The sequence below is a fragment of the Parambassis ranga genome, chromosome 15 (assembly GCF_900634625.1).
Source record: "Parambassis ranga chromosome 15, fParRan2.1, whole genome shotgun sequence".
In the NCBI taxonomy this organism is placed as follows: domain Eukaryota; kingdom Metazoa; phylum Chordata; class Actinopteri; family Ambassidae; genus Parambassis; species Parambassis ranga.
Genome location: NC_041035.1, coordinates 8,089,469 through 8,117,125, shown reverse-complemented (window position 1 = coordinate 8,117,125; position 27,657 = coordinate 8,089,469). Strand labels below are relative to the sequence as shown.

General features: G+C 40.6%; 1 pseudogene; it reads right to left on the bottom strand.

Moving 5' to 3' along the window:
• Window positions 1-426: 426 nt before the first annotated feature.
• On the bottom strand, window positions 427-27,469 carry LOC114447336 (inactive phospholipase D5-like; annotated as a pseudogene).
• Between the last annotated feature and the right edge of the window lie 188 nt (window positions 27,470-27,657).

Genomic DNA, 27,657 nt, shown 5'->3' with positions numbered 1-27,657 from the left:
GACGAGTCACCACCACATTTGGTCACATGTAAAGATTCAGCTGGAAAACACACACATGTTCTGTTTTCAAGCACAGCTATATCGACCTCATGTTACATTTCCCTGGTGAGGACAGGCAGATCACGTCGACACTATCAGTCTGAGAACAGAGGCATTAAGATGCCCACAACTGTAGCTACACATGCTGCAGAGCCCCCTGTCTCTGCATATGCATGCACATGTCTTTATCCCTTTTAAAGGGTGGTAAATTCTGACCGCCACAACATTCAGGCAATCAATGCAACTTTATATGTTTCTTTTTCTTCAAAGTCTTCAACAAGGACAGAAAAACATTAAGTAAGTAGCAATGTTGTAAGATATAATTATCATTAGTATTTCTTCTCAACCAAAATGTTTTGGTTTCAATCTTCCTTTCAAAGTGCCAGACTGCAGCGAAGCATTACTTTCTTTCCTGAGTTCTTTCTTCAATACTATCAACAAACCACATAGTACATACATCTTTAAAGTGTTTTTGTTTTTTACAAAATGACTGTAATAAAATGCTACAAAGATCCAGTCCATTGTCGTGGAAGGACAGCAGGTCTCTGAAGACAATCGCATCAAGCTTTAGGGTCACAGTGGACCCCCATTGGAGATCTCTCTGTTCCCGCTGCTCTCAGCTGACTGGCTGTGTAGATCCACAGGATTGTCGTGGTTATTACCTTTGATAGGAGCATGTCTGTTCTCATTGTGACTCTTTTTTATTTGACCCCTCTCTTGGTAACTGTCCAGAAATGGCACCAGTCCATTGGCCATGTCTTGGTGACTGATTTTGCCCAGTCGGTCGTCATGACGTCTCGTTTTGTCTGATTGTCTGCCCATTCACTTTGTGATGGTTCCGCAGTAGAGCAGGTCCCTTATCATGTGGGCCTCTTCTGATAGGCACCGGTCCGTTGTCTAGGTGGCTGCCTTTGTCAGGCACCAACCTGTTGATCTGATGTTTGTTGCAAACAGGAATTTTATTAGGCTGCAGCTTGAGGGTGTAACTGGAAAACCAGTCCCGCTCGAACACAGCCTGTAATTGCTCCACCACTGTGGAGTTCTTGTCCTCCACACCCTCTGACTGACTGATCACAAGGCCCACTCCTGCATTGAAGGTAAACTCTTCCCCCACCCAGTCGAGGTTACCTGTCAGGAAATAAAATATAGTGAATAGGAGAACACAAAACACACAAGAATACCAACATTTCTAGAGCTCACCTATAAGAGATCCATATGTCAGAATCTGAACAAATGTAATTTGAACTGTCTTGTTTCTTAATGAAATTTTAATTTTCCTGTTTTACTTTGTGAAAGGATTACACAAATGAGACACAAATGCATTTTAAAAGCTAGATCCTTCCACAAAGCCAGTATTGATTTTCTAATCAGGTGGGCAGAGGTGAGCAGAGACATGCTGGACAGAGAGTCATGAAGTCTAGTCAATGAGCTCACCCAAATAAACGGCTTTGTCTGTAACCATAAACCTGTTGTGGTTTATTCCCTGGAGACTGCCATCTCTCAGCACTCTGGGTTTGAAGAACTTCTACATACACACATGGACGCACAAACAGACGGTGCAGTGACCATTGATAAAGTGTCTCTGTATGGCTGAAAATAGTACACAGCGGCCTTGAACTTACAGCTTCCAGGGAGCAGTTGGCCTGCTCCATGCACAGACTCCTCAGGGACCAGATGAAGTTGAAAGTAAGTGGATGAGTGTTTTCCCTGCAACTTATCAGCAGACGCACCCGCACCTTTCTCAGGATCAGAGCCTCTCTTATGAGATCGTCGATGCGAGACCAGTACCTTGGCACGGATACACACATACCAAAGTGGGCACAGAGCCAGAGGGATACAGGGGCATGCATAGGGTTTAATCACTCAAATCAAAGCAAGGCATTCAGGCTTTGATGATAAACACCCAGTCATTGTCCAGAGACAGTGCAGAGGAGGGGCTCTGACCTGTGTCTGCTGCTGTTGAGGAGGGGCAGGTAATCTGTGATGGAGATATATATGAAATGGTGGGCTCCCAGGATGACCCTGGATATCGCTTCCAGATCAGTGCTACGATGTTTGGGGATGAAAACATCTGGTGAGCTCTGTTGGCAGAGGAAAAGACACTAATTATATGATGAAATAGACATTATGGGAGCTATAACCTTGATGGATTTTTATTAAACTACTTGTTTCAGAGTGAATCAAAAAGCAGTATGAGTAATATAGTGAATACAGGAAACCTGCGTCTGGGTCTGGAAAAGTTTCATTTTTCATTTTTTTGCTGACAGGTAGTGAAAATGATTTTCTTGAGCTTAGTATTAATCTTGTGGAAATGGACTGGCCAAATCAAGTTTTCTTTCCTGCTGCCTGCAAGATGGCATCACCATCACTCATCAGAAAAAAAAATGACACAGCTTCCTGCAGAGTCACTCTGTATGAAAAATGTCCTTCTTGACCATGCTGTCACCTTCATACCTTCAGCATTGGTAGGGTCGTATTAAAAATTTGCCAACCGATAACTCCTAATGCATTTCTTTATTGTAATTTGTAACATTCTGTTAGATAACCTGTATTAGACCACATAAACCTATAATTCTAAAGGATAACATTAATTAAGACTGTGTTTTATCCAGATCAGTTGTCTCTTATGGTACATTCTGCTAACAATTCCACAGTGCCGTAGCTGCATGCAGACAGCATGACAACCGATGCATAATTTTGTATAACTTTTTTCAATTTTGCTGTCACTTACAGAGAAGTAGGCCTCGGCTTTAGTGCTGTTAAAGTTGAGATTCAGTGGGGTATCCCTGTTGTAAAGGGCAAAGACACGTTTGGACCAGAAGGAGGGGATGAACTCCTTATTCTGGAGCCCACTGTAGAGGCTGAACACCCTGTGGAGGTCCAGAGCCAGACAGCTGCAGTTGTACACCAACACACCCAGCTCCTTCCTCTGGAGAACAAAACAAAACCCTTTTAGAGTATGGTGCAGACAGCCAACATTTACATCAGCATATATGTAACTTTACTCATAACTGTCCGTCTTCCTTACTCCTTACATTAACCTTTGTCAGCAAAAGTGCTGTCCATCATCTCCATCAATGATTCCTTTCAGAGCTACAATCTGTCTACTAGTCTCTCGCCACACACACACACACACACACACACACCCACACACACACACACACACACACACCTTGTCGGACCATGTCATCCACAAGTCTCATCTAATCATGAGTGTTCACCCATCGTCACAGCAACAGCATGAACACACTGTTCTCATTTTTCATGCTCTCTGCAGCTCTTTCATATCAAAGAAGAACCTCTCAGCTTCTTTCCAATATATTTTTATATAAATTGCCCTTTCTTTCTATTTATGTCTCTGTCTCTACACACTTGTCCCTGCAGTGTTGTCATGTACATTTTTCACAGTCATTCATAAAAATAAGAAAGAGAACAAACAAGGATGTTCTGTAATAAACTCAATGTTTTAGGTACTTCAGGTCAGGGAGGCATCTGACTGGTCTTGATTAAGTATTTGTGTTTCTTTGTGCATGTGATGAAATGTAGTATAATGTAAACAATACTGTGGCAAGAGATTTCCAGTCCATGCTGGCACTGCCGATGTAGAAATGTGTCCTGTCCACCACCCAAAAGGAGGACTGCTGGTTGCCTTTGGTCAGTGCTGTCATGTTTACATAGTGGACTTCTGCTTCTAGAAATGGCGAGCAAGAGAAAAGAGTTTAAGAAAACACAAAGGGCAGCATGGGAAAGAAATATAGAAATAAAGGAGACAGTGAGACAGGGAGAAAGATGACGGCAGATCTAACCACAGGGGGAAGCGAGATAGATCAGCCAGGAGAATGAAACAGAAAGACAGATGAGCGGTAAGATGGAAAGAGACTGAAAGAACTGAGCAGGGACAAACAGGTAAATTGTATAAAACAGCTGAGCTGACTGTGTTTGGTGAGTGTTCTCAGCTCAGTCGATTCAGTCATCCCACTTGTGATCTTCAGCTGGATTCCTTTGGCATTCAGCCCCTGCAGCCTGGACAGCAGAGCCCTGCCCTGTGAAACACACCAAGGCTGTCACATGACATTCACTGTAAAGATATAGAATTTTTCAATAAACATCACAAAACACAAAACCAAGGATAATAATGTTTATCATTTTAATGTAGCAGAGCTGATGATCACAACCTGTTTTTTTCACAGTGTTTTTCACAGTGTTTTTCACAGTTAAATTTAATATTTAATACACTGTATATTAAATTTAGATTGCTGCAGGCTAAGGGGGCCTGTAGCTCCACTCTGGCCAGGGAACTCTAAAAAAAGCTATTACTTTCTGATTATCTGCCTCAGGCTGTCATTATGTCTGACATACTGTGTATGTGTGTGTGGTGGTGGTGGTGGTCAATAACAAACACCCAGATTAAATATGTAGCAGTAGCAACTTGAAAATAGCCCAAACAGAAGGACTAGGCTCTGGAAGGATGGACATTGATACTGATGTAATCATTTATCATCATTTGTGGCTTTTTATTGTATCCTGTGGTGATGCTGATGCAGGAAGATAACACATGATGCATTGCACTAATGGAAACTGGAAGTAAATGTACGGTAAAAGTTATTTGGATAGCCTTTTTTAAAAACTTCCTTTTGAACTAGGTACAAGTACATTTATTGATCTGTTAATAAAAAAATAAATATGTTCCAATATTATTGCTGTTCTGAGATTCACGTCTTCCATTTGAAGCAATATAGAGCCAGGACCAGCTACTAGTCAATAGTTTGAGTAAAATTTTTGAATTATTTACTAAGCAGGCACATCATAAGTCAAAGATAAGACCAACCTTTTTGAGTAAATGTGTTGTAATGATCTGCTCACAGCACTTTATTGTAAACCATTTCACTAAACATTATTTTTTTTAATTAACCTGTCCGACTTTGTCATTTCAAACACAATAAAAACAAAGAGTAACAACTCCACTCTGTTAACAGTGAACTTTTTACACTGTTATACTTGAACTGTAGCCTACTTTTACACCACTGATTGTTATGCACAGGAGGCATTCACTCTTAGGCAGGAAAAATGTTAAATAGACCCAAAAAGTATATTGAAGTTACAACTTTCATAGAGTTGAGTCTCTGTTGGCTTGCTCTGATTTTACCTGTCTGGCAGCAGGCTGGAAGCTGGTTTCATATTCAGAGGCATTGAGGAACCACAGCGGGGAGACTATCTCTACAGCCCGGATAGCTTGGTCCAGTAAGCTGTATAACCCGTCTGAGAGAGGGAGGTGGGATGTGCTGTTGTCTGAAAAGGAGACGTCTTCTGGAATGTTCTCTGCAAGCACTACTCTGTAGAAAGTAACCACAAGGAGAAGATGAGGATGCCATACATTTGTATTCACTGAGTGAAAAAAAAGAAGCATCATTAGGCTCTGCTGTAGAGACCTGCTAATGGAAGATTGCAGGAGAAATTAATGTGAGGTTTATGGTCTTTCACAAAGCAATTACCTGTTAGCGTTCCTGGCAGAATTATTATGAGATCACTGGTTTCAGAGAAATGAGGTTATGTTCCGTGCTTCTTACTACTCTGTGAAAAATTAGCTAACTTCATCCTTCATTTTTCTCTGGATTGTTAGCTTAATGAGAGAATCAAGATTTCAAGAACGCACATGCCCTTAGATTCCATCGAGTGTCATTAAATCTTTGCACAGTTTGCCTGTGGCAGGGAATAATTGAAGGTTGATGTGCAGAGTAGTCAACAATGTAGATTCAATTACATCTAGTCATGGAAAAAAGACATTTATATGCTGTATTCTGATTGGTTTCTAACATGCATACTCTCCAATGCAATCACATGGTGCACTTTAACATCAGCAGTCTGGAGTAGGATATTGTGTTGCAGCAAGCAGCCTGTAATGAAATCATGCACAAATAAATCTACTGTCTGTCAGATTCATTGCTTTGCATGTGGCTCTCAGTGGTTATTCAGTGCTATTTCTCTATTTCTCCATACCATGAAAATTAAACAGGGGGAGATAATGTTCTCAGTGATTTTGTATTTTGTATACATCACTGTGCTCTCCAGTTCCTATTTTACCAGGAAGCTTGAAAATGACAGGGCCATTAGCACTGCAGTCAACAGATTGAATTAGCCGTGGCAGGCCTAGATCTGCAGCCACTCAGAACCAGGCTATTATCAGGCTCCAGTGCTCTCTGCATCTGGCTTTGACATCGATTTCTGCCCATTGGATTTTTAGGAGAATTTAAAAGGAGGTAGAAGCTGTTGGGTGAGAATGAGAAGAATGTATAGAAATTCTGTTGCACCTATGTGGCTACATAAGTCTTCACAAGAATGTTGTAGTATATGTAGTAAGCCTTGAATTAAAAGCACAATACTACAATGCTAATGCCCCGTTAATGGCAATCGGACATGGATGGGATGCCGTCATGATTGAGTGTATATTTAAATTTACTGCTTGGTCACACATTGATTCGATTCATGTGTAAACAATGATGCATCATGATTGCATGGTCTAATAAAAACGGAAAAAGGTTGTGCAGTCAATAGTCAGTGCATGCAGACAAATTAGATTAAAGGCTGCTGAACGATGAGGCATAACACAATTTAAAATAATATGAAAATAATTTAATTAGCATAAATTGATTTTAGGCAACTTGAGTTCCAGCTCTTGTCAAATGATTAATTACAGCCTTTTTAAAATGATCGTGTGTAGCAGCGTAGGGTGCTTTTGTTTTGTCTGTGTTATGTAGTTCATTCATCAGTCATTTTCTAAACATTTCTGTTTTTCAGATTTCTGTCTGTCAGAAGAGTCTGAGCATTTGCAGGGTCAGCCAAAGAGTGACTGTTCAGGGTCCAGCTAGTGCTTGCTCCAGGGGCACAGTGGCGGGAGCATGTGCTGCAGGTGATAATGTAGTCGTATCACACAGAGAGCCCGTTGACAGCTTCCAGCCTCAAAATGTATTCCTGGCTGATGTAAAAGCTAAGTCAGATTTTGGAAAGTGTCCAAGGGTCAGACTGTAGGATGCACACACCCTCTGTGATCCTAACATGCTAGCATCTCCTCATGGAAATGACAGTCAGTGTGTTTGTGATAATCCCGGGTAAAGCTTGCTGATATGTTGCTGGGGTGGGTTTTATTGTGCAGTGGACGTTCTCCCATCCGTCAGTCACAGAGTTCGAGTAAAATGAAAAGGCACAAAGAAACCAATGTACTGAGCAGCGATACAATTATAGAGAAGATTTATGATTACACAGTGTGGTAGAGTATCGCTCTTTGTTCAGAATAGACAGCAGAAACTAGGACGGCTGCAGTAAACACCACACAAAGAGGAAAACAAGGATGGATGGAGAGCTGTAAGAACAGGAGGAGGGGGGACTCTGAAAGAAATCCTCTTAGTCCACTCTAGTGGCTGTGAGGTATGATGAATAGTGATTCTGACTTGTTCAAACAGCCAGACTGATCTCTGTATGAAAAGTGGAGAAGTGGCAGTGGTTGCTTCTTTTTCCTGCAGAGGATTAATCGATTTATGCAGTGTGTGTGTTGTCCGCTCACCATTGTAACCCATCTGCGCACTCATGAGTGTGATTCAGCCCTGGCAGCCAATACCTAAGTGGTGTAAACTTCATGATGTGTGAGTGCATACATGATGCAGTGAAATACAGGGACAGGGTGTGTGTCTGAATGTTAAATTGCTCCCTCTGAATGCCTCTGCCACGTCTTTCAAACATAGCAGCACATTTCACAGAGGTGTCAGGAACTCAAAGCATACAGTAAACGCCTGAAATGTCACATTACAACAGAATTTATGTAATAATACCGACTACATGCAAAAGCTTTAGACAATGTGCCAGGTGAAGCTAACACCTCGGATCATACTGAAAATCACAGTCTGACATCTGATATAAATAATCCCCCTCGAACAAGCTGCCCTGAGCTCTGGCTGAACAGCAGCGTGGACATTAATATGTGGATCACAGTAGCTGCTGCTGCTCCCTGTGCCCTGTTCAATATATTTTCATCAGGTACAACCACACTTGAAGCATATTACAATACACCATGACGCCCCGTGTTTAGTTCAGCTGAGTGGAGACCAAAGCTGCTTTTGTCACATGCCATTCCAGATGTTACACAACATTTTGACGGATGGCTGGTTGTTTGTTTTGATTGATAAGTCTCATCAATATTGCCTGACCTCTTAAGTGAATATATTGATGCTTACTTGTTGCAGATCGGTGCTGAATCTTTGAAATGGTTTTATGAAGTTTAGCTGTGTAATTCTTTTCACCGATTAAGCTGAGTTTCTTCATTCTACCAGCAGCTTTACATGTTCTGTTTGAAGTTGTTGAAGGCTGATATTAAAGTGATTCAGCCCTGTAGGAAACAGCAGCAGCTGGAACGTAGTCTGGTTGTAAAACAGGTGTTTACAAAGAATTAAGTTGGACTGCATGCATTAAGTTTTAGTGGCAAAAACTAAATTCCAGGATCTGAAACTGCCTGATTGATGCAACACACTTCTTTCATGATGCTGGGGAGGTTAGTAACAGCATGGGTTAAAAACTAATAATAGATGTTCTGTACATATTACCTTATCACCCTGGTATCCAAGAACATGGAGGAGGAGCTTGTTCTGGTTGTTTCTGTCTATCCTGAGTTCTATGATATTTAATACTGAAATTACCAAAACAAAGAGACAAACCTTGACTGTGGGAGCAGATTAACCACGAACTGGCCATTGGTGAATGAATATATCATAGTGTTGTTGTCATAGAAACAACTGTTTGATTGCTTTGTATAACAATGACTGTATTAAACCCTGACTCTACACCACATCTTCACGACTGCATCCCATTTCACTGCTGTAACGTTTTCAAATATGACCACATGTTAATAATCTAATGACTGTAAACTTCCCATGACTGTCTTCTTAAATAATGAAATTTTAAAATTATAAAGTCGTGATCACTACTTCCCTATGTGACTTCAGTAAAGACTGCGAGAAGCACTCAAATGTCATGACCTGAAGTAACCAACTACTCATGGGCTTTGGGGATGAGGCAAGTCTCCGTTCATCATTTCTGCCCTTTCACAAAGTTGCTGTAGATCAATACTAACCTTCTTGTGAGCTGTCTGACACCAGGCAATTACACGTGTGCATCAGACTGACATTTGGATACGATCAGATGAGTGGATATAAACACTTTGCTCCTCACACCCTGTCGGAGGAAACGAGGACCAAGGAGGACTCATAAATTATATCGTTTATCATCAGTTGGAAAAGCATAAATCTGATTAATTATGTCTGCTGCTGACAGATGAATGAAGCTAATGTACTTTATATCTATGCAGGAACCAGACTCAGGTCTTCCAATTTAACAACACAGTAAAAGGAAATCTACTTAACAAAACAATCAGCTGACATGTCTGAATTATAGCATCACACACAAAAAGCTGCTGCAGCTTAAAGGCTCAGAAAGTTCTTTTTAGTGAAAAGACAGTAATGACAACACACAAAGGAGGCCGGCCTGCTGTGTTTAGATTATTCAGTAGGAGTCGTTCTAATCACTGGATAGTTTTCCTTCAGAAATACCAGCACTGAAAAGAGCTTTATGTGCTTTTACTTTGATGAATTACAAGAACCTTTACAAAATGAATTGAGCACGAGCAAGCTGTGCTGCACCCCCATTATAAACGTGTCAGTTCCACAGCAATCTATCACATCTTCTGTGTTGCTATAGGCAAAATACTTTATGAAGTCATTAATTACACACCTACTAGCTCTAATATGATGCATGTTACAGTTCATCTTTATGCTTATAAATAGCTCGTGCACACTGGAAATCTGACAGCACACATCTCTGTAATTTGTTTCATGTCTTGATCTAAGAGGACGTCAAGCCAATAACAGCTGATGAATCTATTCATCTCTCACTCGTTACAACCACAAATCTACCATGATATCCTCTTCTTCTTCTTCTCTCCATCTGCCTCAATCATCCTTCACCCACAGCCTCTTATTTATCTCTCATTCTACCCCTGAGCTTCAGGGGTCCTTCAGAGCAGCAGAGGAGTCCAATTCAGCTTTACAAGTCAGGATCACACTTTCAGCCTGAGAGGGAGGCCTGATAGAGTTCTCTGAAAGGTTGTTAAAAAGCTGATTTGAGGAAGACGAGGCAGATTGGATGGACATGGACATAATGAAAGAGAGAGAGGGAAGTAATTCCAGGCTGAATGTTAAATTGGATGATAAGAGTCTAATGGAGAAGAACCAGTAGGAAGTGGAGGGGAACAGGAGAACAGCACTGCTGCATCAGCCCAACGCTTGCTGATCAGCCATTTTTACTCTGGAACACCAGAACACACTGCAGTGTTTTTTTTCAGACTCTTTTACATTACTCTAAAAAATTGAACAGAAGCTTGCTGGGTTAAAGATGCTTTTAGAACAATATTTTAATCATTTCAGTAAAGGAGACTGGACCAGGCGGAGGGAAAATCTATCTATGTACTGGTGTTACTCTCTATAAACGAACAGACTCCTTCAGATTCAGGTATAAGCAATAAGTATAAAACGGTAAAATATCTAAACTCTAATACTTAATGTATATGTAAAGACAAGAAGGGCTGAACTGCCATGCAAAAAAAAATTTTAAAATATTTAGTAAAGTCATAATTCTTAAACACTTTTTTCCTGGAATTTCCTGGAAACCAGTAACAAAGCACTGCACGTGGTGGTTTTGTGGTTCTCACCTGCATTCCTTGCTGCAGTTTTCCTCGGTGATCCCGTCTTCGTCTTCACCCCAGATGTCCACAGCTGAGAAAATCAACGCCACCAGAACAGCGAAGCAGCACACCAAGGCAAAGATCACAATACACTTCTGCTGAGACTGTAAGAAAGAGAAAGGGAAACAGCATTGATTACTGAGGTATATTTTCTGCTCTTTAACACTGCACTGTAGAAACAAGGCCAAAGTTGTCCAACCTTGGCTCCCATTAGCAGGCAGCCCGACACAACTGATTTAATGCACAGCTCAGCAGGTCATAACATGATAGAGGAGAATTTAACACAAACATGTGGAAGGTGTGACCTCACAAGTTCATACAGGCATGATGCAGAAAAGAAAAGAGAGGAGGAAGGAATGTTAAAGAAGTGAGATCAAAAAGACTGGAGACAATTTATTTCGGCTTTGATGCTATTTTTAACCATCAACATTGAGTCCAAATGATACCACTTGTCTGAGAAGGAAGTAGAGGTGACTGTGCTCTGTAAGGGCAGTGACGATATCAAGAAGTTACAGATGTTACTCCACATTTACATATGTGGTGTTATGACACGTATGTTATTGTCAAATTCTTTGTACACATGTACTTGACGGAATTCATTTGATCTCTTTATACAGCCCCTTTGAGTGGTATAAATATAAATCTGTATAAATAGGTGTGATCTCTTCAACTCTTTGCAGCTTCAGCTGAGAAATATTCTGGGGTGTCTTTGTTTTCTTTGTGTGTAACCTGCGTAGTACTGATAGTGCTGCTCTACAATGGGCTTTTGGCTATTGTCTTGTCTTTCGGAAGCCAATTATATGAAAAACAAAATACAGTATCTGGAACTCATCAGCCAAACAAAACCCCCCTGGGTGCAAACTACAGTGAAAAAAGAACACTATCCATTATTGTTGACAGGAGGCAGAAACACACTGCTGTTTCCATGGACTAAGAATATTTCCTAAGGGATATGTTGACTGTTGGAGGACCTGGTGGCAAAGTTCTCTGTTGCATTGTGTTCATAAAACAAATATGCCTGCAGAGGTTTAACTAAAAAGCCTTAACTGTATACTACAGCAGAAACAAAAGGCTTTTTTTGCATTGGCTGCATTTTAAACATTCATACTGTAAAAATACAAATACAGCATTTGATGCAGTGAGAGCTATAAAACAGACTTATTTGACATGCTCTTTCGTTATGCGTTTATTTCACATTTTCCCATCGCTGTTCCCTGGAAATTAAATAAATTGAACTTCATGTGAGCAGAACGTTTGGTAAAACAGTCACAAAAACATGTCCTCAACCATCCTTTATATATCATTAGTGCTAGACACATGCTAAGCTGTATTCATATTATTATATTAAAATATGATGAATGACTTTTTACTTCAGTTACTTCACCATTTAAACAGAGTCATTTTATTTCCAACCAGTTATTGTGTTGCAGACTACTTCCTGTAATTGAAGGCGTATTGATCCCTATACGCCGCGCTCCAGTGTCAAATAACACCGTCCCCAGTGCACACTTTGACTCTGACCTCTTTATATATGTCATTATGCACATACACATCCAACCACATGTGAACTGTAGACAAACACTGGAAATGTGAGAAGTGTACAGTCTCCTGGAGACTATGATTCATCTATGATTGCTTTTATCGCAGTGTGGTCCGGTAATATAAGGTTCAGCTGATGAATGACAGGTTTAAGTTAACCTCTGGTACCCTGTGAGTGTGTGCTGAGTGTGCTTTTGTTAAGTGCAGAAGTGAATGTTTTTTTTCTCTCCTTCACCTGCTATTTTCCAGTCAGGTCAGTAGATGTGCACCTCTGTGGTCAGGAGGTCACTCTAACCTTTATTCTACAGTGTCACCCTCACCACTCTGAGTGTGGTACAGAGCAGTGGGAGTTGTTGCAGGTATGAAACAAGTAACAGCTCAGACAGACGTTTGTGAAAGCAATCTCCTCTAGTGTCTCTTTGGGCCATTAAAGACAGTCCATTGATTGGAGAGTAGATTCATTTAATTCCCACATGAGGACCTATGGGCATGAATCTCTTTAGCTACAATAAAAAAACTAAATCTTTGTGTATGAGTGGCTCACAGAGGTCGATGGTGTGTGAGATGAGATTTGTCTCTGAGGATAATGAGTTTAGCTGACTGTGCTAATGATGTGTTCAAGGATAATTACTTTTGGCTCTTCTGGCTGGTTTCAAAGGGATCAGGCTACATTTGTTATTGTTTTACAAACAGCTGGGGCGTTTCCCAGTAACTGGGTCAAATCTGCAGCACATCAGCAGCAAAGGAAGAGTGAGGACAACCTCAAAGTCCACAGAAGATCCTTTATCTACTGTACTGCGTCACTGACTATCAGCCCCATCTTTAAAAATATTAAATCACTAGATTTGTGCTGCTCAAATGTCACATCCATGTTGGCACCATTTCTCAGCTTTAGAGGTTAAATTTACAGCCAATACAACGTACTGGTTAATTGCCAAAAAAAGGGCAGACATGACGCCCAGTCTCCTGAAAATATGAAAGTCTCTTGAAAGCACTAAAAACTCACATAGACGTCATGGGTTACAGAAGTCACTATGGTTACAGCCATTGAGTGGCAAAAAGCTTGTTGCTACAATTCACAGAATATCCAATATATGTTCTGATATATATGTGAAGGTTAAATCTTTGGTTAAATGCTGACTGACTCTGTGCTGTGTTTATTTAGTTTTGAGGCTTTAGACTTGTTGTTATTTTCCTGGTATGAAGGAAATACATAAATGTCAGGACACCCAATTCCTAGCCACACTTCAATGTTTATCGATGGCTGCTTCTTTGGTAAGTTTTGAGGACCACTGTTAAGTCCAGCTGTCTTTAAGTTTAGCATTTAATTGTCTGTTTTACTCCCATTTTTGCAGTGTTCTGTACTGAGAGCAGTATTGTTGCTGGTTGTTTTGCTGCTTAATCCAAATGATGTAGAGGAATGACATTTGTGCAAACTCCCTTTGTGTTCTTGCAATAACATCTGTCAATGGTTTTCAGTGCAAATTTGGCAGAACTTACTGCAAACAGCTTTAACCGCTCTACTGCAAACAATGTGAGGTCTTGGACAAACCAAACCCTAGATGATTTTGAATTTTCAAAATAAGAACTCTCTAAATCATCTCCTTTGTATCTGGAAACAAAAATTGCTGACACTGAAGAGCAAGTAAAACCACTATCATGGCTACAAGGCAATATAACAGCTCTCTGTTGTTGTCAATAGGATTTTTGGTTGTTTATATTTACAGATCATTTTGGTGGCATCATTATGCAAATAACTAAATTCTATCAGAGACAGAGAAGAGTGAGTGACTTGCAAAAAAGAGTCATAAATAACGTGATTTAGTGAAATTGCTTGCTGGCTGTTTTAAAAAGCTCCCAGGAGTCCATCTAAAAAAGGCTGTGCAAGGTGGCTAGGCACAGTGCCAGGTATACACACACACACTACAGCTGTGTGTTCTTTGCATAGGGACACACACAGAGGTGAAGGCCAGGCCACAGAAGGTGGATGTTTATACGCTGAGATCAGACACAGAAGTTTTAAACAGAGGCTGTCTTCCCTTCTCACTGCCAACTCTTTGAGTCTGCCCTTCTCTGTCTCTACTCATCTACAAGTGAGATGAAGACTTTGCTTTCACTTTCTAACAGTGTGTAAAGTAGGCTCGTTTTTACATGTCCTCCTTTGTTTTGTGCTGCCATGTCACCATATAGCACTCCGTGATGTAAAGCAGATAGACACTAAAAATATTGCAGATGGTTTATGAAGATGATGCAGACAGCAAATGGCCCCTGCAGCTTTGGAAGCACATTTAAGGAAATCTTGAAGTCTACAGAGGAGCAGAAAGAATTTCTCCTCATAGCTGAAAGATGTCAGGGGCCTAATTATCCTCTTATGAGTGTTTCCTCTTTACTAGGGGATGGTGACGGCAAGGAGCCGTCCTGCTCATGAAAGGGTTACATCACACCAGCACCAACAGAAACACGGGCAGTTTGCCCATGCCCATAAACAACATATTCATATATAATGAGCCGCTGCAGCGGATGTTGTGTGAATGTAAGAAGTTTCATGTAAATGTTTCAAGCCAAGTGCAGCTAAGTTTCTATACATGAATGCAGAGAGATTTAGAGAATATTTTGGATGAGTCAAGATGGGTTGAGACAAGCTGCTGATCAAACACTGATTTATAGCTGCCCAATATATGGAAGGATGGACAACCACAACCATTGAATTGTCAGTCAAAGTCAAAGTTTTTGTTTTTGTTTTATTCAATCAATTGTTGATCCTGAAATGCTTCTCATTAATCTGATGGCATCTGAAAGTGTTAAAATAGACCCAGATCTGTAACAACCTTCTCTGCCATTTTTTTAGCTACCGATCCTTATATGCACTTGTTCACATGGCTGTCAGGATGCTTATTTTTGCTCTAAAGTTAGGCATTTTTACACGGAGGTCTTTGGGGTTTGACTTTCTTTTAGAGTCAGCCTCAACTCGAAGAGGTGGATTTTTTTGGATGCCACAATTGGATTCATTTCTCAGCTACAGAGGGTGACACCTGGAGTGGGACAGGTTCTCATACACAGATTTATTGCTATCCTCCAGTGTGACTGCTGATGACTTTTTTTGTCACCTTTTTATCACTCTCTCTGCTGCCGTTTCCTCAGCTTTGCACCATCCATCACATGTTTAATCACATCAGAGATGAGCATAGTGTCCTCGGTGGAGAAAAAAAAACACACCTGCTGCTCTGCTTTAGGCAAAAAACAGATGGTCACACAGCTGCTGGAAATGTGACAACAACTTATGACACAATGCTGTAGTCACACATATGTGGGATTTGTTTTACTTTTACACTGTGTTGATAGGTATGAACTATGTTACGACCTGTACTATGAAGGTGACGATTGTGTCATATGCAAGGTGTCATCATGCTGGGACAAAAACATGCAGGTGCCTATTTGTACAGTATGATACATAAATACTGTACTGGATTACTGGAGGCTAAACTGTGTATTTTAAATGTAAATTACTGCCTTATTTGTTCTTCTACACATGCTGGGAAGCCAACGATACTGCACACTTGAATAGACCCTGCAAAACTGTCACATTGGTTTTTTTTTGAGTTTTTGTTGAGCAGCAGATCAAACTTCAATGTCAGTTCATGAGTTTGAAGACCAACAGCACCTTTGTATTTTCTTGTTTTTTTTTTAGCAGAGATGTATCTCTGGAGGCAGAGATACAAAGTTCACTAAATCTAAACAAAACTCACATTTGCAATAAAGCAATGTTGTATTTTTAATAAGGCTGCTGAGCCACAGTGTACTTTGTGCAACGTGCTGCAATATATTCTGTGTCCTGGGAACATACTTTCATATTGCCCCATGTTTCTTGTGCCTTACAATCCAAACGTCAAACGATGAAAAAAACACTGCAGCCCAAACTCAACCAGAAGACAGCAGCAGCAGTGGAGCCGTTAATGTAACCAAGAAAATAGAGGAGAAGCTTGTTTTTTAAACTGTAAAATAACAACAATACCCACACTTGGTTGGAAGTGATTTGTGAATATCACAGCTCTGTGAACCCAGGATTTCTATCTCGACACACATACAGCAAGTCAGTGTGTTTGTGTGTCTATGTGTATATTTATGGATCGTAGCTTTTGAATGCCAGAGGTGCAGCATGACTGACAGTAAGAGTGCAATATCAGACAGTGTATTGTCATGCTCCCCAAGTAAGTGCTGAAGAGGCAGGTTTCTTTGTGTGTCTGTGTGTGTGTGTGTGTGTGTGTGCTGGGAATGTAGTTTCCAAAACGATGTCAGGCTGCTCTCTCACTCACCGTTTCTCTTCAGCTCTGAGTGCTGAGATAAGCCAGGTTTCTTGCATTCATGCTAATCATTATGTTTACTGTCAGAGTTAGTGTCTGTGTCCTGGCACAGCTATTTTTGTCTTCCTTTAAGTGGTATAGATGTCTGTAGTAAAAGTTGTGTTCTTTAGCCAGTTATAAACCTGTGTTTGCTGTTACCGGTCATCATACGAAAAGATTCTGTTCAAATCTTTATGATGTGAAGTTTGATTGTAAGGACGCTGATCACCCTGTCACAAGTATTTTTTATTTTTTCAGACTATGGTCCCCTGAAAATTCATCAAAGCTCAACGGCAGGATGTTGAAGAGATAGTCGATGGTTAACCATTTTACCTTAACTGGTAAATATACTTTCCTTTGATACAATATTTTCTCTCCATCATTAGTGTGTTTCCCACAGGGAGCAGGATGGTCATATGCAGTCACTTGCTCTCTATCTTGCTCCACGTGAGACCGAGGAGACCGCTGTTGTTCAAATTGATTTTTCTCAAAGGCTTTTGTTAACCAAGATTAGTCAGCGTCATTACAGACAGCACTATATTTCACTTTGAATGAGCTACAGGGGAGCAGAACAGATCAGCAAAACAAATTATCTGGCTCTTTCTATATTTCTAAAAAAAATGACAGTGTGCTGCTCCACTCATGCTGTCACAGCTTGTCACCTCTGAGCCACTGTCTGTTCGTACTGCATGAAAAGTGACATACAGTGCACCTCTCCAGAGACAGGGTGTGCTCTTAGTAGATCTCAGACTGTCTGTAAGGGGTCTCCCGAGTGAACCTGTGCACGGCTCTGCCCTTAGACTGGAGCACAAAAGCTTTACACAGCTCCTCTTCCTTTGAGTGAGATAAATACAACTGGCCATGCTGTGAAAAGCCTGAGAGTTACAGATAGCACTACAGATGATGATAAAATCTTGTGGATGCGTAGGAAATATCTTCATGACTACAAAGTAAACTGAGTTACCTTTGAATCATAGAGTGCAGTAGCTGTTTGGCTGGGGGCCCTTTTTCCATCTCTGCTTAATTTTAAAAAGCAGACTAGTGATCACCGCTGCTTGACACCACTGGTCAAATCAAAGAAAGGAATGGATGACCAGGTTTGTGATGGCTGGAATCCCAGAGCTGCATGTCTTTGAAGATTTTCCACTATCAGTCTGTTTGACAGCTCTGTCAAGTCTTGTGCATTTATGGACGCGCTCTCTCTTTTGTTGATGACTGTGGAGCAGGAACTGTTACTCGAAAACTTCGTTGCCTTAATTCATTTAACCTGCCAGATGTAAGCCATGCATATACAGACCTGTGCCAGGGCGCTTAGGATGTTTAGATTTTTTGTAATGATGGCAGGAAGACATCAGTCTCACATTCATTCTGTAGCCTGACGATGATCACATGCAGTGATGAGTACCTATACAGCTTTGCCTAAGTTTTTTGTGTATGTGGTTTTTAACCCAAAAGATGACATTTTACCACACACTCTCTGTAGAAGTGTTTGACACTTACATATCGCACATCCCTTCTTTGTGGCTCTATTATTGCTCGGCTTTGCTTTATGGTAATTACACAGTGTGTCGTAGCATTTTGATGCTTTTGAACTTGCATGCTCAGATGTGATTAAAAACACTGCGATGCACCCAAGGGTCCAGATGGCCTTCTGCTTATACGGCATGAAAAATGGATGATTGGATGTTTCTTCCTTTTTCTCCTTTCTTAAGAAGATTTCTGTGTACGCTGTGATGTTGGTTACAGTTTCTCTTGAGCAAATATAAGACTATAAAAAAAAATATTATTTGCTTTTCTTCACTTTTCGGCCTCCACACAGCTACATGTGCACACATATTCCCCTACACTTTAAAGGGAATAGCTCACATCTTGAAGTGTCATTGGGATTAAGACAAAGCTTCATATATATTTAAAGTCTTCAGCAGAAATAAGATGTTGTTCTTTTCTTTTTTCCCAAATGTGACATTCAATGATTTGAATGTGCCAATAAAAAGGTGTAAATCTGCATTGCTCTCTGGTACGGTGCATTAACACAGCACATCCAGCTGCTGCTCTCGGCTAACACCACTGAGATGAATCTGAGTAAACTGCTGTGCTTTCATTGACAGTTGAAGGTCTTTGGAAAGAAAAGCAGAAGCACAAACATATCATCTATAAATTTAATTTGTCTTGGCAATACCTCAGTCTTAAGCCTGCAATAAAAGGTTTTATAGCACCCTGTACAACAAGCAGTAAACACAACAGCCAGATGAAACAGACTAAATCACATGCAGAAAGGTTGGTTGTTCACAGCAGATACAGAACAACATTTACATTCATTCCAGCTTCATGTCTTGGAGAATGCATCTTGCTGAATCATCTGCCTGCTGAGAACAACATGTCCTCACACACACACACACACACGTCACAATGGGTCAATTTCCACCCACTCCAAAAATGACACACAGTCATGTTTAGCCAGATTGCCAGAACCGCCAGACAAATCAGGCTTGGGCTCATGTGTAACAATCTTCTACAACAACCTTAATCCATTGGGGCTTAAGTTCGAACTGACCCTTTGAAATCATTTAATGCAATATTTCTACAATGGCAACAAACTTTTCCACTATTTTTTTGGTTACCATGGTGAAGAGTAACACATTTGACATGCACTATAATCATGTCACCATAACTGGGTGCCAGTTACTTAAACTCTGGGTCAGTGGCCCCATCATCCCACCTCATGGCCTCTGACACTCCCTCATCCCCTTGGAGGGAGCTGCCGTCCTTTCCCAGCAGGAAACCATAGACTCAGATTTGCTGATTTGAGCTGCTTCACACTGCGCATCACAAGTGCAAACCATTCAGTTGACACAAATTCATATGCAGCACACATGCAGACGTTTATACACACACACACACACACACACACAGTCATCTTCTGTCTTCAGGTTGACACATTGTTTTTTTTTAATGTGGTTTGTGTCTCTAGATTTAATTTCTGTGACTTATTCTTCTGCTTTGAATCCCTGTGTTGTTGTACCTATGAGGCTTATAAATAAAGCTGATAAAAACTGGATTGCTTCTGTGTATTTAACTTAAGGTCATCCATCACTTCTCAAGGCTCCAATCCCCCCACACAGATTTACTCTGACAGTACTGCACCCTCACACCTACATGCTGGAAAAACCTCATCAATTCCAGTTCAGCTGGGAACTCTCAATTTCGTTCGCTCCATGTCTCCATTCGCACCCTTCATCTCTGGATCTATTCCCCGATTCCCACTCAGGGAGGCTGAAGGTTGCACAAAATCTTGTTGAAATTATCCATCACCAGGTTTAATCCAGTGTGTCATGAGATACAGAGGGTGTGCTAAAGTGTGTGTGTGTGTGTGTGTGTGTGTGTTTGTGTGTGTGTGATTTGTGTATCCAAAACTTTATGCAGCTGTAATTTATGAGTTCAATTGCAGTACACTGGTTGCAAAGTATATCCAGACTGACAGTCAGTTTGGAGAGGAATTGAGGCCTGAGGGACTGTGGCTGTCCAGAGAACACTTCAGCTGATTAGATTCTGTGATCTTGTGAGAACAAATCTGGTTCTATCTTATCTGGACTGGTTATATTAGCAGATGGTTGTGATTTTATTCAGTGATTTGCGGGTCATGCTTACGAGTCAATGCATCCTCACACAAAAATGCCACATTTGGTCGATAATACACCCACCAGATACGACTCATGGTTATGTTGTTTGCTAACATCAAAGCAGAGGACTTTCACTAGTAGTCCCAGGATCGACTCCCACTGCTCCCTCCTCATTTCTTTAGTTTTGTTTACACACAGTTAAGTTTTGTTTATTGCCACAGCTGGCTTTAGCAGTAAAAGGTTATTGGTTAAAGCTTAGGCATTAAAAACGGGGTAAAGGGGTTGGTGAATAGACAGTTTCTAAATGTCATTTTCGGGTGCCATCAGGACAAATCGCCGCCTCATGAGCAGGTACCAGACATGCTTTCTATCAACCTTTTTCTTGGACACTTCTAGGACACCACAAAAAATAAAATTGCAGTGATGAGGGCTGCAGATTTCACATTATCATTTTACAGAGTCTGAGCTGAAAGGGGCCACATGTGAAAATAAATTGTTTTACTTCTTTCAAGCTTTCAGTGTCAATTAGTCAAGACAGAAACACATATGTAGACGTGACTCCATTGTTCTGTTGCTCTCAGTTATAATTTGGCACAACACACTTTAAAAGTCATGGTTTGACTATCTTATTTATTTTGTAAACTTTTTGTAAATTTTTTCATTTAGATCTTCTTTTACTCCTGTCATGACTCACAGTCACTGATTACGATTATCGCAATATAAAAACTAGAAACAGTGTTTGCATTTCATATCAAGCGCCAAAGAAATAAAAATTGAGCCTGACTAAATACTTCTTGGCATCCTTATTATCCCTGATTATGTTCCAGAAATAACAAAACCTCATTCAAAGTTTCACAAACCGCTGTAATAATGCCAACAATAAGTCATTTCAGTCTCTCTAAAATGCATCTGTGGGTTGGCTTGCTTCACTTCAAACAAAGAGCAGATTTTTGTTTTTTACATTTTACTGTAAGAAACATTATAGCTCGACAGAAGAGGTCGACGAAGCAAGAGGAGTAAAGCGATGTAAGAGGAGTGTGTTTTTTTAATGATATTGATGAACAAGTTCTGACAAGTACTGATGCAGCATCACTGAATGTTTTTACACCTCCACTGAATTTAGGTGGAGATAATCATCTCAGATCTCTGCTGGGTAAAGCACGTGTTTCTTTCAACTTGTGCAGCAACAGTTTGATACCATATACAGAATATACACATATCATGTTATATATTGATGATAAAACGTTTGCTGTATCGTCACTTCTCAGCTGCTCTCATGTCATCTGTCTCTTCTTTGTCTCCTCCTATTTGCAAAGCAGCTGTGCCCATTGATCCCAGCTGTGCTCTCACAGTCAATACGTCAATTATCGTCCCATTAAAATGACATGAGAAGCCTGCTGACCATGATGAGTCCACTCAACCCAGCCCTCTGTCTCTGTATCCAGTCATCTTCTCCAGCGTTCCTCTTTGTCAGGTCAGATGTGTAACACACACACATACAGCACCTGTCGGGGTAATACTGTAAATATTTAGACACTTTTACAGCACTGAGTTGGTTTTGACATGTTTTGCTGATTGAGCAATAAAAATGTGTGTATCGGGATTTTATCACGTTTGTTTTAGGTTCAGATTTGGTTCCAGTAAATCCACGTAGCATCTGCTCTTTGTTGATCTGTTTTTCTTTCTTCTTTTTTTTTTACTCCTCTACAATCTTCACACATAAGCCCAAACCAGATTTGTCAAAGATATTCAATCTAGCTACCAATAATAAAACCATAATATCACTGTAACAATAAGCTTTTGCTGGTGTAGCGATACATGAGATTGGTGCTTTTGTTGACTACAGTACTATATCTACCCATGTCTTCTCAGCTTACCATAAAGTATATGTTTTTGCAGACCCCTGCAGTTTTCTCCACACTTCCGACCATCCGATGGCATTTCCTGCCACTGCTCTTCTCTGCATGTCTATAGGAGCCACAGTATCCTATTGCCACTGGTCACATCACTACACTTCACTGCTTGTGTGTGTGTGACTGAGTTTGTGGTGGAATCAGCAGGATGTTCAATTACACTAGCTCAGCTGGTGTATATAGACAGAGAGGATGGTTTACCGAGTACCCGTACACACACATACTGTATATCCACTCAAGCACGCACATGCTGTGAGCCAAAAGTGTTTCATTAAAGCTCTGCCAGTAGATCTGCTTGCTCTTGATCCCTTGACAAGCCACAGGCCTGGTCTAAATTACGACAACAGCAGGGAACAAAGACAGGAAGCGAGTGAGGGAGGCGGTCATGAATTGATTCAGAATAAGAGCCCTGTTTAAATTATCTGCACTTTTGACACAGCTTTGAAATGCAGAGTCACTGATCACTGAATTTCCATAACATACTCCAACTTAATTTATAACCTGAACCTTTTCCTTGCATCAAATTCTTTTTTTTTCTTTTTCCTTTTTTTTATGGCCGAAATAAAGTTGTCACCTTGGGGACAGAGAGAGACAAACTGTTCTCCAGAAGGGCCTTCAGGATAAAATCTGCAGTGCAGCTAAAATACAGCTGAGCAACAACTCTTCGTCATGACCTTTTTAATAAACCTGTTGCCTCTTCACAAAACAGCTTCACACAGTGTAGCACTTTCTAAATGTGTGCTCTCTTCTATATTTGTGCAATTACAATCAGTTACACAATACAATCACATCTGTCTACATGTACACATTGCCAGCCATGTTAAGTGCTAAAAGGTTAGAGTGTGTGTGTCCCACTGACAGCAGCATTTACATTAAAAACATGCACTTATTTACAGCCTCAAAACCGGCTGTAATCGAACTGTCTCCATAAAATAAACAAATAAAGACAGAGTTGTCCATCTTTTACTGTAGGACAAGTGATACTGTTTGACATTCATACAGTCGACAGCACATTTTACTCGGTGCAGAATGCATGACAGGAAGGTTATTGAGTGTATGGCCCTGACAGTCTGTCAGCCTTTTGTGTTTCTGGCCTTCTAGCTCTCATGCAAGCTCCAGGGATGCTGATGCTCACAGTAATGAGTTAGCTCAAAAGTTTAGTGGCAGAGTTAACTTCAGGACAAGCAGCTAACTTTAAAACCACTGAGTCCAGACTTTTTTTCCCCACACGGATGATAACACTGTCACAAAAACTGCAACACACACAGATGTGGCCATTTAACAGCATGTCATTAAACCGTCCTGCCCGTGGGTACATACAGGTGAAATCATTCTTTTTTTATGGGGTGGCTGATTTGTGGACCAAGGAAGAAGGAGGCAATTTTAGAAACCCAGCACATATATTTTTCAAGACGGTCCCCTCCTACATCTACACACAGCGGTCAAAATCAGTTCAAATCCACATTTCTGGTTGGCAGCCATCACTCCTGTGGAGCTTGGTGGAAGAGTGTTCCTCGTGTTTAGCTAAACAGGCAGAAGACCTCTCTGACTTGCCATTTGCCTAGACAGAAGTTATACAACATACTGACTTTACAAACTTTCTGCAATCCTTTCTCAAAGAGTGAAGCTGTAGTCCTTTAATTTAACATGAAGCAGCAGACACAATGGCATTGAGTAGACACTAGTGTGTGTTTATTCACTGGCTGGCTATAAAGCATTTTAGTTTACCTGTGTGAATGAAAGACACTACAGTAAAAAAAAAACAAATGGTATATCAATAATTAATAGTATGAGGAACAAAGGGCCTTTCACTGCAGATGCTTTAATTGTATGCTTTCCCTCATGATAGTTGTAGTAGTAGTGGTAGTAGCTGCTCAAAGGTCTAAAACATAGTACCACTGTTTCCATTAATGATTTTTTTTTCAAGACAATAACAAATGCTTTTTGACAAATTGATCATCCCTTTGAAGGGAAATTAAAGTAGCTCTTAATTCAACAGTGACAGGGGCTTAATCAGAACTGATGCAGAGGGAAGCTGTCGCACTGTTACACAAAATCTAAGATGTGAATCAAGGATTAACATGCATCAGTACACAGGAAACAAAAGTCACTGAAGAAAACTCTCCTCTCCTCTCCTCTCCTCTCCTCTCCAGGCCCATCCATAATTAATGCTTTGATAAATCAGAGTGTGTGTTCTCTGCTTAGATTGTGCGATGTTCAGAGACGTGTCATTTGTTGTGCCTGGTTAAACCCTTGTTAGCACAGGATGATGGATAATGTGTCTATGTGGCTTCCTGGGGTAAAGTGGACAATGTATCATCTGTATTTAAAGTTTCACACCTCTGTGAATGATTTACACGCAAGACTGAACTAAAGCCGGTAAACAGGTGCTTGCATCAATTTATTTACTTGATATAGTGTATAAGATATCAGGTGTTTGCTGCTCAGCTCAAAGATCCCTTTCAGTGTCTTGGTGATAGAAGAGAGCTCTATGAGTAAGGCAACCAAAAAATGTAAAATTATAACATTTATTAACATTTATCATATTGTTTTATGATTTTGTTTTCTTATCTGTTCTTTTTACTTTGACTGTTTGTAATGGTTAACATACACTGCATCCTGTATTTATACCACAATACTGCTGTAATACATTAAATAAATATATTACTTGATAGCATAGACTTCTATAAGTGTGGATGCATATAGACATATGGAGCTCAATGATGTTTTATTGCAGAGTTATCATACAGTTCTGCATCAGACTGCAGAATATCAAATTTTGGACAGCTGTCAGAGCAACAGCGAAGACAGTATGAACCATCAACCCATGCATAATGCATTTTCATTTCAGTTTTTTATTCCTTCCAAACAAACTTTGAAAACAGGCGTTACCGTAAGGTAGCAGCCTAAGGAATAGACATCAAGCTTCCCAGACCTCGCTGAATAATCCTCACATGCTCATAATACATTTGTTCATCATTTCACAACATATAGTAGCATTATCTTCCATTTTAAGTTCAATATTTCAAATGTTTATACAAATATTTGGTGCTGCCATAGAGTAATTTGTTAACTTTCATACACAGCTCTAAAATCATGTTGATTACTAATGTGCACCTTCTCTTTTCACAGAGAATGACTGAGAGGAGAAGCAGAGGGGAGCATACATACATACATACAGCCGTCCCTGCAGACAACATGCACTGGGTCAGACTGCTTTAAGTCCAGCTAATAGAATCTCTGACCTTCAGAGTAGACATTCTCCCTCTAGAAGTGAGATCTGGCTGGAGTGACCCGCCTTTAAAGAAGTGTCACACACAGCAACTGATCTCTGTCCCAGTGTTTTGGACTATCACGCAGGAGCCAGTAGTTTGGTTGCCATGGATACCATTTCAGGTGTACTGGGCTCTACTGTCTGCTACTGCTTTGCGCCATGGTCTGATGGCTTCTCGATCTGTTTGTGTGTCCTTGCAGAAGCCTGTGTGTGTGTGCATGTGGACGTGGGACTGTGTGTACCCAACATACTGATGCTCTGTGTGAGCAGAATTACAAAACTCTTTTCTCTCTGCCATGACACATTTCTCCCTGCAATCCTCTCTCTGCCACATCCTCCTCTCCCCTCCCTGACTCCTCTCCTTTGCCATCACTACCATCTCTCATCTTTTTCTTACTCCCCACAGTCTGATTGTAGCGGGTCAGACTTTGCCAGCCGTTTTGGTCCAGCAGCCCACTTGTCAGGCTGTGCATCCAGGCTGAAAGAATGATGGCAGCAGGAGACGGAGATGGAGAGGAGGGATCAGAGACAATGACAGAGGAAAACAGGGAGTAATGGAAAAGGGAAGTCTGGCTCGAGAGAATCTCAGTCACTGAAGATTTTCCAATTGCACTCATTGGATAAAAGTTGCAGTAATAGATTACTGATGGATATCTGCATGGGTCTGAGTCGTGTATTGCGCACTGATCAATGGTTCATTGTAAAACAGCCAGTGGGAGGTGCCCGGTTCACAGTGAGGTGAGCCTGGCTTTCCTGCAGCATTCTTTGATTTGTGTTATGATGAAGCAGACTCTCACACTCTCTTTAAAATAAATAAGTAATGCAGCATTGAAACGCCCAAAAACGCAATTAGAGCTGTAAGCAAATGTCAGCAAAGATTTTTTTTTAAATTCCAATTATGTGCAAGAAAAAGAAGCAAAGTATTTCTCCACCTTGGGTCGAGTAGTTATATGAAACCATAGACTTTCCATTCTGCTTTTACAGCTAAATGTTTCAGGCTAATCATCATCCTGCATGCATTACACAATAATATATCCAGTGTCTAATTCACTGGCCTTACTGTTGTCTTATCTCACATAGCAACTGAATGAAACATGCACAAGTCATTACACTATCTTCCAGATGTAAAGACACAAAAAACTCATACAGGCAGATATGTCAAGACAGTTTTGCATTCTTTATGAGAAGTGACCGAAATGCAAAACTTTGCCCATTCATACAACTCATTATGTTTCCTAGGAACAGCGTGTGACACCCTAGAGCATGCTCAGTACTTAAACACTACACTCAAGACTCCCTCTCAACACACACTCACACACACGGTGAAAAACTGCCAAAGAACAGCCAGAGCACCTTACACCTCCTTCTGAACTACAGCTGCACACAGGTCAAGAACAGAACATTATTCACAGAGCAATTGTGAGAAGATAGATAGATAGATAGATAGATAGATAGATAGATAGATAGATAGATAGATAGATAGATAGATAGATAGATAGATAGATAGATAGATAGATAGATATTCATAATACAGCTTACCTTCATGTTGCATCCCTTTAGTCCACTCTGGAACACATGTTGTTCTAAGTGTTTGTGATAAAGGAAACAGAAAAGAGAGCCTGGGTGTGTGTGAGTGAGCTGAAAAATCTGCCTCTACCCCTGGCTGCCTGAGTCCATCCCTCTCAGCAGCAAAATGTATGTGTTTGTAAATGCACGTGTGTGTGTATGTTAGAGAGTGCTGCTCCTCCTAGCTTTTACTATATGAATGAAAACAAAAAAAGGGCACACCTAAATCCTGATCTATCTATCTATCTATCTATCTATCTATCTATCTATCTATCTATCTATCTATCTATCTATCTATCTATCTATCTATCTATCTATCTATCTATCTATCTATCTATCTATCTATCTATTTCTCACACTCTCTCCATCATCTTCATATTTCCAGTGCTCCTTCTTCTCCTTCCTTCTCTTCTCTGTCTCACTTTTCTCCTCTCCTCTCATCTCACCGTATCGCATGTTCATCCACCTCCTTCTAACTCTCCCTCTCCCTCCCTTCTTCTCTCTCACCACCCTCTCCCTCTAATAGAAAGCTCACATTTCTCTGTTCTCCCTCATAGACCCAGAAAGAGGGAGGGAATAGGGA